Here is a 12,359-nt window from a genome sequence, read left to right on the forward strand (position 1 = left end):
ATTCTTCAAAGTGATCTAGATATTTAAATAAAGGTTTGTGAACTTACGTTTGACCCTGTGGAGGCCTGACTCAGGTGGGTGTGGTGGAGAAAGCACAGATGCGCAGGCGCCATCCGTGCAGAAGTATTAGGTTCCATTAGGCCTGGACTGGAGGTGACCGCAGAGGGGCCAACCAAGGTGCAGGAAGGCCCAGCAGAGATGTGAGGACAACCGTCTTCAGCAACAGGGTGAGTGGAGAGAAGAACTGACTTCACGGCTCAGCTCCGTTGCTTTCTCAGTGTGAGCATAAACCCTCTGAAACCCTTTGTTCTTCTTTAAGGAATGGACACTGATTCTTCTCTCACCAGGCCCAGGAGAAGAGTGATGTAACGTTCCTAAAGTGCTCAGCTCAGCCCAGAATTCAGAACCCACGAGCGATACATGTCAGCTTTTATCCTCGTGGATGTTTACATTCTCTAGGAGGAAAGTGAATCAACCAATACAGAATTTCCAAAAATGCTGTTGAACAACAATGAAACTCGGGGAAACGCACTGATCCCTCCATAAAGGTGGACTATTCCCCTGGCACGTTCCACGTGGGGCCAAACTCCCTGTAGCCGACGGATCTTGACTGCATCCCGGTTTTGCTCAGAGCTGGCTTTGACCCCGCCTCATGAGACCCCTATTTGACGAGGGCAGTATGACTGTAAACAGGGAGAGGAAATGACCCCGTCCACTCAGGAATGCCTCGGAGGAGCCTCAGTGCTGCCAATGCCTCTCGCCAGTTCGCTGGTCTCATTTGAAAGTATTCATCCAAAACTAAAATTCAGACAGAATTCAGAAAAATCCAAATATATTAAAAGGATCAAACCAAAGGAACTGGAAAAGAAATTAAGTCATATAATATGTCTGTGTAAAAAGTATAAAAATTCAGCTGCTCTTGGATTTGCTAAATTCCTGTTTTCCTTTTAGAATGCTTTTGGGAATAGGCAAAAGGTGTTTTGCTAAGCCCTTTTTCCGTTCATGTGGAAATGTCCCAGAGGAAATTTAATCTCCATGTTTCTGATACCTTCACACTTAACATCAAAGAGTCATTTTGTAAGGGTTATTTGATATATCAAGAGGGTTTGGAGCATTTTTCCAAGACTTCCAGATTGTTTTTCTTGGGGAAAAATGTGGTCACACATAACCAAGGGGAAACTAATTCATACACCACCAAGTTCAAATGGAGTTCAAAATTCTGATGCCGGATTATCTACAGGAAAGCCTTTCCTGATTAAAAAAGCAATAAGGTTTCCTCTGTGGTGACCCCAACTTCACCAAAGATACACATACGATCTTCTTTCTTGCTATACTAATTTCACATACATCACTGTATAAAGAGGTAGCGCTTCATCAAACGGCATTAAGAAGATTGCTCCTGCTGGTTGGTTGCTCTCATGAGTTGAAGATGCACGAATGACTGCAGTAAGAATCTTTCAGAATTCAGGGTGAATGGAGGAGAATGGGATCTCCATTAGTCCTCAATGGTTACAAAACCTGAAATTTAATGAAGTTCTTTCCACCAAGTGCAAAGGTATTTAATCTTCATTTTTAAAAATCATTACTACCTGGGGATTTTCTAATCTTTAGCCCAGAAGTATCCAGACACCTGATGTCTGAACTGCAAAAACAACTTAGCAATTTAAATCCTCTAGCCACAATTTTCTTCCCTGTCTTCCATTCATTTTTCATAAAGCAACCATCTCAGCTACTCCCAACCTGCAGTTGCTTCTTCCCAGGACAGCCAGAATTAGTTCCCTAAATTAAAACCCAATCATATCTTCAGTCTATTTTAGAAGAAGAATGAGGGGTGATATGCTCTTTAGCAAAAACAAAAGCAAACACTGACCCCCTTACTCCAGCCTCACCCTCAGTTCCTAATCTTGAGCTCTGACCTTCTTGGGGACTGCCCGTGAGGAAGGCCACTTCCACAGTCCTCCTCTTTGCACAGCTCCCCCGTTACTGTGGTGCCCTGCCTCTGGGCCCAGGGGCTGTATTGCCCGAGTACAGTGCTCTTCCTCTTTGCTTCCAGAAGCTGTCCCTCACCACCAACTCTGCTTCACCCACTGAGATCCTTCTCACACTGTCTTTAAAAATCAAAGGTGGGACTGGTAACTTAGGGATCTGCATCAAGCATTCAGTTTCTGTAAGCCTCTACAGTAAGCCAGAAACATGTCACCAAGGATCTGTTCAGGACCCACCAGAAACACTGGGTCCTATGATGCAAGTGACATAACAGCTCGCATCCTGGTCTGCACCTGCCCAAGAGCCTTCTCTTGCCCTGGCCCCCTCAAAGCTAGCAACTTCTTGCATCAGTTGTGAACTGAGTCTGAATGCCATGTTCAAAGCAGAAATACATTACCTCCAACATCCACAGATGTCACCTGAGAGCGACGTCCCTTTCTAAATAATTCGGCAGGTTCGATGACACAACTTGACTTTCACCCTCAGAAGGAATATCACACCATACCCAGTATTGCTGGAACTTTCAGAATTTCAATAAGGTGATGAGCCCAGAAGGTTTTGTGGAATGCAGATATCTAAGGAGCTTCCACTTGCTGCTTACAGGATCCTATAGGAGAGTATCAGCATATAGTGACCTAATTTGGTGTGCCTTGGGAAGAGTAACAAGGCCCAGGGACTAGATGTCACAGGACTGAAGGGTTGCCATAGCCCTGGAAGCTCACCAGTCCTGACATTTTTCCTGATAGATACAAAGAGAAAAGAATTAATTATACCAATCGCTGCACACAAGATGCTAGGGGATATGTCGATCTGATCCAATTATAGGGACACCTGTGGAACAGCAGCTGTAATTGGAGTTGCCACCCGAGTGTGTTTTATTCTCTGACATCCTTCTGCCCTTCTGTGCAGGGTGAAGGGCTGAGCTGAATGGGGACATGGGGGATTACCAGTGGTGTGTCTTCATGATGGCACAATTTCTGAAATTCCTCCAGGAATGTTTCATTTGGGGTTTACTCTTTTTGAAAGTAGAAACATTTCTAGTTCCTTCTAACTGGCCTTTCATGCCATAATTTGATAGGAACAAATGTTGCGATTCTGCCAGTTGCTACGGATGAATGTTCCAATTGCACCTTCAGTGACGGGAGAAATAACCAGAGGACGGATCAGGGACCCCCCGCACCTGCTTCCAGATGGATGTGAGTCAAATTTCCAGTGACCTCCTGACCTCTGCAAGTCACCGTTCTGACGGATGAACCACAGTAGTGTCCAGTACTGACTGAAAAGTCCGATCCTTTCCCCTTCACCCTGGAACGCGTTGTCCATCAATGCTCCAGGTTGATCCAGAGAGCCCCAGAAAGCTGGCTGTTCCCTTCCCCCTCCGTGGTTAGGAGGAGGACAAGCAGCATCATTTTTGCAGTGTGGTGGGGTCCTCCTCAATGGGACCAGGCCTCTCTTTCCTGCTAGGGACTCTGGATTGTGAACCGGCTCAAGAGGTCATAACGAGTAAACGGATTGTCCAAGTTGCAGGATATAAGTATAGTACATAAAAATCACTTCATTAAACTCTATCAGCCACAAGAGAATTAAAAACAACTCTCAGTCCCTTAAAATCCATTCACATCCTTATTCCCATGTTTCTCTTTTCCCAAGAAAACCATGCAATTAAAACATAAGATTAAAGAACCTAAGAAAGATTATATGAAGAAAAAAAATTCTTCATATAATCTTTCTTAGGTTCTTTAATCTCACCTTCTGGGCCTTGTTGGACCTGAATCTATCCCCAGGCCTAGAAGCAATGGGTGGAGGATGAAGGTGGAACTTGAGTGTCCCTACAATGTGTCATCTGAATTTGTCTTGAGAGAAGATGCAAGTGCACAGTGACAACACTGTTTTTACGACTTAGCCTTTGAGGCCATGTGTCATGGACTGAATGTATGTGTGCCCCCAAAATTTATGTGCTGAAATCCTAACCCTCCAAGCAATGGTATTAGGAGGCAGGGCCTCTGGGGAAGAATTTGATTGTGAGGGTGGAGCCTTCAGAAGAGGGACTACTGTGTCCTTACAACAGATACCCCAGAGAGCTCGCTTGCTCTCCTCTGCCATGTGAAGATACAAGGAGAACAGGCAGTTGTTACCATAAGAAGCTCCTCACCAATATGGGACACTGCTGTACCCAGATCTCAAATGTGAGCCTCTAGCAATGTGAGAGATGAAATTTTTGTGGTTTATAATTGACCAGTCTATGATATTCTTTCAGAGTATATCCTGAACTAACCTTGAAATTATCCAGTATCTCTTCTCTCATATTATATCTGTTAGAAGCAGGAATCTAAGACCTGTCCATTCTTAAAAGATTCAGAATTAGTCTCTTTCTTTTAAAGAATGTAAAGAATTTGTGGAAATATGGTAAGCTATACTACCCTTACATTTTTACTCAAATGAAAGTATACAAAAACAGATCTCTGAGATCGATTGCAACAGTTTAGTTTTATTTTTTTATTAAAAATAGTAAATATATGAAAATGTTCATTATCTCTAGCAATTAGAGTAATGCAAATCAAAACTACTCTAAGATACCATCTCACTCCAGTCAGAATGGCAGCTATTATAAAGACAAACAACAATAAGTGTTGGCAAGGATGTGGGGGGAAAAGGCACACTCATACACTGCTGGTGGGTCTGCAAATTAGTGCGGCCAATATGGAAAGCAGTGTGGAGATTCCTTGGAAATATGAGAATGGAACCACCATTTGACCCAGCTGTCCCACTCCTCGGTCTATACCCAAAAGACTTAAAAACAGCATACTACAGGGACACAGCCACATCAGTTTATAGCAGCACAATTCACAATAGCTAAACTGTGGAGCCAATCTAGATGCCCTTCAGTAGATGAATGGATTAAAAAATGTGGCATATGTACACAATGGAATTTTACTCAGCAATAAAAAAAGAACAAAATCATGGCATTTGCAGGTGAATGTATGGAGTTGGAGAAGATAATGTTAAGTTAGCCAATCCCCAAAAAACAAATGCCTAATGTTTTCTCTGATAAAGGTGACTGACTCATAGCGGGGTAGGGAGGGGGAGCATGGGAGGAATAGATGAACTCTAGATAGGGCAGAGGGGTGGGAGGGGAAGGGAGGGGGCAGGGTTTTAGCAATAATGGTGGAATGTGATGGACACCATTATCCAAAGTACTTGTATGAAGACACGAATTGGTGTCAATAACTTTATATACAACCAGGGATATGAAAAATTTTGCAATATATGTGTAATAAGAATTTTAACCCATTCTGCTGTCATTTATTTTTTTAAATCAATATAAAAAAGAAAAAAAATTAGTAAAAAACAAATCTGGAATAGAGCTTAAGGGTTCATCAAGAAGAGAATGGATAGACACACTGGTATGTCCATACAATGTAATACTGCTCAGCAATAGAGACTATGGATTGTGCAAATATGTAAGAATGCCAAAAATGTTATGCAGAGTAAACAAGTCTCACACGGTCGATCTCCTACATCTGCATCTGTGTTATGTGAAGCTCCAGAACAGCTCAACTGCTCCATGTGAATGAAATCAAGACAACGGTGTCTCCTGTGGCTGGGAGTGAGGCTATTTTGTGAAGTGGCCTGGGAGAACCATCTGTGGGCATTATGATGATCTTTAACTTGATAAGGTTATGCTACTCTAGTGTCTGTGTTTCTCAAAACTCAGAAAATGTGTAATCATTGTGCATTTCACTGCATGGAAATCACACTTAAAGTGTAAACAAATATTAAGCACTTACTGATTATAGGCATTCTTGCATATTTAAATGTGAAGTTACTGTTACCTGCAACTTACTTTGACAAATGTAAAAATAAGATGGGTTAATGAATGAATGGAGAGGTTTGAGGTTGAATAAAGGTAGATGACAGATGATAGAAATATGGTAAAGTCAGTGTAGAAAAATATTAATAGTACAGGTAGCACATACAGGATATTCATTGTCCACCTCTCTCATCTTTTTATATGTTTGAAATTTTTTATGATAAAATGTTGGAGAAATGTGTTTGGATTCCAGGGCTTGACCTCTTGTGGTTTCATTGCATAAGAACATGCCCTGGTGTACTTGCTGATCCAAGGAGGATGAGGGACATCTGGGGCCAACCCGAGGCCATCTGCAGTTGGGAGGCCCGGCTAGACAAACCCAGGCCAGACCAGCCAACACCCATCCCCACCATAGGTGGGAGGGTGAGATTAACCGATGGCAGTGTTATGGGTCTGGATTGTGGGATAGTTTGTTACCTTGTTGTAGCAAGAACTACAGAATCCCTGAGGTAATGATGTTCTTGCATTGTCTGCAGAGAAGCTCTTACATTAAAAATACTTCATTATGTGTTGCACGGAGGTGATTAACAGCTGTCATCCATGTCTTTAGGGTCTTAACTCTGGAAGACCTATAACAAATCCAAGGGCAATGTGAAGCAGGTATGAAGACAGTCACAGAAACACACTGAAAATATTCCTGGGAGATAGAACGTCCAAAGTGCTTGTCTTAGAGCAGAGGAAAGTTGACATCTGACGAGATGTGACTGAATTTAAAAGTGAACTAGATTCAGTTTTGTGATGTTTCCCTGACAGTGAGGGTCCGGCTCCCCAGAGTCCTCTCACTATGATTTTATAACGTTGGTGGCCCTTCTGCAGCATAATTCAGAGACAGAGTGCCAAAGGAGCACGGTGATACATTAAATGCAACTCTCTGAGCTGTGGTGGCCAAGGGGAGTCCGGGCTGTTGAGGAGGATGTCTGAGCAGGTTCAGAGACAAGGGAAAGAAGGAAAAGCTCATTTCGAGTTGTGTCTGGCAACTTATCCAATTATATTTAATTAGCCCATCAAATTAATTTTGAACAGTGTCTCAATCATTTTATGTGCTGCCTCCTCTCCACATTTTTTCTCTCTCCTCCCAAGACAGAGCTGAGGAATTGGACCATGGGCTGGAGATTTGCGAATCATGCTCCTCTCATTATCCACGGAAGCCAAGGCTCATTTGCAAAGCCATGGAGGTGATCTCGAGGTCTGATGACAGGCACCACCTCCAAGGCGTGTTCCCCTATGGGCTGGGCTTCACCACGCAGCGTGCAACAGGCCCTGCACCAGCAAGTTTCGCTCTGTTACACAGGCCGTGTCAGAACTGCAAATTAAAACATGCACGTTATCTTTATCTCTAAATAAATGCATATGCATGGCACACACGAAAGAATAGCTTGGAAATCAGGCAGAGCGGGGGTCAAACCTGCATCTTAAGAGTGAGCAGCAATTTTGAACAGGCTTAATTTTTTAAAACTTTGCCTGTGAAAATAAAAGGAAAAATCCCAATGAAAGCCACATTGTAGGAGCCTTCCAATGGAATGGGAACGCCACTACAGAAGCAGGACTTGGCCCGTCTCAGGCTGCTGCCTGGGAATGGGAACCTTGACACCCCCACCCTTTGACTACAGCATCTACAACTGCCCAGAAAATCGCTTCCTGTCGGGGTACAGATGCATGCCAAGGGTTGTGGGGCTCTTGTATTACGGGCATTTTTACTAAGCATATACATTCTTTATCTTCTACCTGCCATGCAGTTCCTGGTCTCTCACAAAGAAGATTCCCACAAACTGTTTCTTATCAATTTTTAATAAATCAACGCTGCTTTCCCACACAAGCTGAGCTTCCCCTGCCTTCTCAGAACACTGCTTGGAGCTATCTGAACCTGGGTCTCCCAAACTGCAATCCCTATCACCCCAAATAAAGTTCTTCTACCTTCACAATGTATTGATCATTGTGTTTAAAAGAGAAACTAATATCTAGTTCTCCTGAATGTCATTTTGAAAGCTAAGCGTGATAACATATGTGAAGGGCCCAATAGAGAGAGTAGTCTTTAGAGATCGTAATACTGTATGTCCTTACAACCCTCATATAAACTGCAGTCTATCTTATAATTGAGAGCTAAATAAGGCTGTGCCAGAATTTTGGGTGGCAATCTCTCCAGGTTTTCTATGAATTCCCAGCAGGTGTATACACTTGCAATGACCTTATCTGTAGTTCTGAGTCCTCCCTCTATTAAAATTATTTAGTTTATAGATTGTCGTGTATCAGAAAAATACTTCATTTTTAATTTACACATCACAAGCATATATATATATATATAAAGTCAGCAAAAAATTGAACATATAGTTGAGTCAAAGACTTAGATGGTGACTTGTATCTATTAATCTATTGTTATCTATTATCCAGGAAATATGTGAATTCCACCTAAATTTCAGAGGAGATAAAAATCCTTGAGACCACTACCATGGTGTGTGCTATCTTGGTGCATCTTTGCTCACTGGTTCTCACTCTGTCAGCTTTTTCAGGGCTGTGACCAAATGACCCGACAAGAACAATGAAGGAGGAGAAGTTTATCTGGGGCTCACGGTTTGAGAGGCCTCAGTCTTTAGATGGCTGACTTCATTCCTTGGGGCCCGAGGTGAGGCAGAACACCACGGTGGAAGGTTATGGTGGAGAAAAGCAGCTGGGGGTATGGAACCAGGAAGCAGAGAGAGACTAAGCTCAGCTCACAAAATTTACACCCCAAAGGCACATCCCCAGTGACCCACTTCCTCCAACCACACCCCAAATGCCTAGAGTCACCACTCAGTTGATCCCTATCAGGGCATTGATGCACTGATTAGGCTGAAACTGTCATCTCTCAACCATCTCTGAACTTCTGCGCTGTCTTACACATGAACTTTGGGGAGACACCTCATATCTAAACCATAACACTCACTTGTTTTAAATTATGGTTCAGTGTCTTTATTTGCTAATGTTGGTCACAATGTTGCAGCTTCTATGCTAATGTTTTAAAAGCAGGCATCTTCTTCTTCTTTTTCATGTTTTTATCTGTGCATTATAATTACTGGTGATACTGAAGTTCATGGGGACATAAATTCCTACATGCACATAACATGATTTGCCCCAATCCATTCCTCTGGCTCTCCCCCTCCCCTCCCCTCTGCCTTTCCCCACCCCCTCCTTCCTCTACTCTTTTGGTTTTATAAGCACTATCATTTTTGTCTTATGCATATTGAGGTTATGACAAATAGACCATCATAAAGTAGGATCTAATTAAAGGCAATGAAACAAAATATTTGAACAATCACAATTTTAGTCTACAACATAACAGATTGGTGGAATGAACCTAAAATGTACAACTCTGTACCATCTGAAAAAAAAATAGCTATAAGCCAACAGAATGAGTTTCTTCTGTCCCCAGCCCAGTGCCTTTTCCCAATGCTAATTATATGACAGACACAAATCATGCAAAAATCCTGGTCTCCAACAGAAGTTAAACCTGACTGAAATTCCTATCTCCACACAACTTTGATATCCTTAGAAGCAAAATGAGAGAGAATCATCATGAAAATAAATATTTTTGATTCTCTATCTGGGTAAAAATACTTTACCCAAAATGCTCCACTCAAAAATTCAGAGTGTTGGTGTACCATTCCCTTGTGGAGAATGTTACACTGTGACTCCTCTTAGAGAGGTTCACACATTTAGAAAGACAACCATTTTTTTCCATTCAGGTTGCTCTGAGAGTTTCTGGAAATGCTCATCTAGTGCTGTGGTTAAACTCAAACACCAAAAATCTTATTTGACTTATTCTGAAGATATTTTATTCTTTTTAGTGGACAGGGATTTCTGTGAGGAGCTATACCACTGAGTCACAGTAAAGGCACTGATCCAGGAGTCCCCCCAGGGAGCCATTCCACACAAATTCTTCTCCTCTTCACACAGCAAAACATGATACAGTCAGAGGACAAGCCTCACCTCTTAGACAACTTTGGGACAATTAGGCATGAGTGAATTTTCTAGCTGCCAGAATTTAATGTGAAGTCAAACAAATCAAATGCCTATTTGGGAGGAAATATTGTGTTCAATAAAATGCCCAAAAGAAGAAAAGTAAGGAACGAGATGAGCAAGACCTAGACCCTGCCATGCGTATTCGGATGTGTGAACACACACTGTGAAGTCGAACGCAGACTCCATTTACTCCAGAAGCTCCATCAACTCTCAAGAGGCCGCTCGGTGATTACAACTCCACAGGGTAGAAGAGAGGTCTCTTCTCCGGAAGCTTCTCTTTCTCTTTTTTATTGGTGGTGGTGGTGGTTTTGTTTTTACAAGGAACTCTGAGAGTGTATGTATACAGCATTCTGGAAACAAATGACTAAGTGGAGACATTGCAGATGTCGACAAAAGCAGTGTGCATTAAAAGAAATATGATCTTAGGGACCGTGGGCCAAGGCAGAGCTGATGGCCCACACACAATGGACCCCATCAGATGCTAGTGTCTGCTCTCGCCACCTCCTTCTTGTCTCTCGTTTCATAGAAGACTCTCTTTTTCATATCAAATAATTCCTCACATCCTTCTAACACTCCGTTTCAAATCGGCAAAGATTTAATAACGTGCTACTATGCCCACTAACCTAAAGTCACGATTCTCGCTGAGAATGAGGATTCACCTAGGTTTCCAAAACAGTTCCTCTGAAGTTCTCTGAGCATTTCTGATTCAGAAGATCCAAAGTGAGGACGAAGAATCTGTTATTTCTTTTCACTCCCTGGGCAACTTACATTGGAGCCACAGTTGAGAGCTACTGCTCTAGTTTATTTTTAAAAGTAACTTCTTTTAAATAATTGTGTAATGTTTTGTTTAAAAAGGAAGGTAGACCTTTTTGAGAACTTTAATTTTTTTCTCTTCTCGGTCCCTAAGTTGTTCCACCCTATTCAGGAATGAGGCAGGGACTTTGTCCTTGTAGAAGTGCTTGTTCATAGAATAGCAACCCCATCGTGTGGTATTGTGATGAAATTGCTACTACAGGCATAGGAGGTTTGAGTACATTTGTAATAACCCAAAGGAAACTTTTAAAAAATCCATTATTTACACATTTGACATTTACTGAGCAACTATTATATGGAAGGCTTAATACTAGGTGCCCAACAACAAAAAATGCAGAATCAACCACAATCCATTCATACTTCTGTTGAAATCTACACAGCATCCAAAATAAATTCAGTTGGCTCCAAGATACTGAATAATGTATCCTTCTCCTAATTACCAAGCCAATTGTTCTGATTAAAATCCATGATTTCTGACAGTTTGAACTCCCTACAAATTTTGCTTTATCTGAGCTAGAACAAGGCTAGTTGACTGTACCAGGATGATATAGTACCCCAATAATGGGGTCTCTTCATCTGTTCTCCCAGAGCATATTCGGTCATTAGTCAGGAAACTCTCAAGGAACCCAATAGAGTAACCACCTTCAAAATGCTGAAGGGACACAGCCAGAAGAAGTACACTTTCCTGAAGCCCAGAACAACATCGCTTTGATTTTTGTTGAGTTTTACCCCAGTTCTTCCGTGTGTGTGTGAAATAAATTATCTCTCTATTACCAACAGCTCTAGGTGCGCATTGGGCTGGGCTCTGAGGTGACATCATAGGAGCAATTGCTTTTCGTCGAGTTGGTGGAGGGAGTAGCTCAACCTGGGGAACATGCTTACTATGTGCAAGACCCCAGGTTTAATCTCCAGAAAAGAAAGAAAGAAAGGCAGGAAGAAAGGACTGGAGGGGAAGGGAAAGGAAGAGGAAGGAAGCAGAAAAAGGGTGGGGGATAAAAGGAAGGAAAAAGGGAAGAAAAGAAGAAGGAAGGAAATTACTTCTCAAAATTCACCCCCTTTGCTGGCACAACACCACCAAGGTCTTCTGGGCCCAGGAAACACGGAGCACAGCACTGCTCTCAACACGCTCCCAGGAAGGGCGTTTCCACATGTTCAGTTATGGGTGCTCCTTAGTTTTCCTGCTAAAACAAGATCCTTTCATAGGAACTGATATTATGAAAACACTTAAGAATATCAGGAGGGCTTAAATAATATAAAACTAGAATTCTATTTTTGTTGATAAACCATAACTTCAAAATTCCACTAAACTGATGAATTTGGGAAGATATTTATCCTCCTCACCAACCAATGATTTTCAGTGGTTTAAAGAGTCCATGCTAAAGTGGTATGCAAAATTGCATTTTACAGTCAAAAACCCCAGTGTTCTTAAATCCCTTACCATTCACAGACCACTGAAATACATATGGTCATTCTTATATAAATATTTACAAGAGTAGACTTTGCAAATTTAGCAGGTATAGGAATAAATGTTTGAGAACTGTAGATTTTAGCTACAATGACATGTTGGTGACTGGAGTGTTTCCTCAGTAGCTGGCATCGAAGCCCAAGAATTCCTCCACCAGAATTCCAGACTCCAAGAGCGAAAGTGAAGAACGTATGGACACCCCTGCTCTGTGTGAAACAGGGAACGCCA

Source organism: Marmota flaviventris, chromosome 6 (assembly GCF_047511675.1).
Source record: "Marmota flaviventris isolate mMarFla1 chromosome 6, mMarFla1.hap1, whole genome shotgun sequence".
In the NCBI taxonomy this organism is placed as follows: Eukaryota; Metazoa; Chordata; class Mammalia; order Rodentia; family Sciuridae; genus Marmota; species Marmota flaviventris.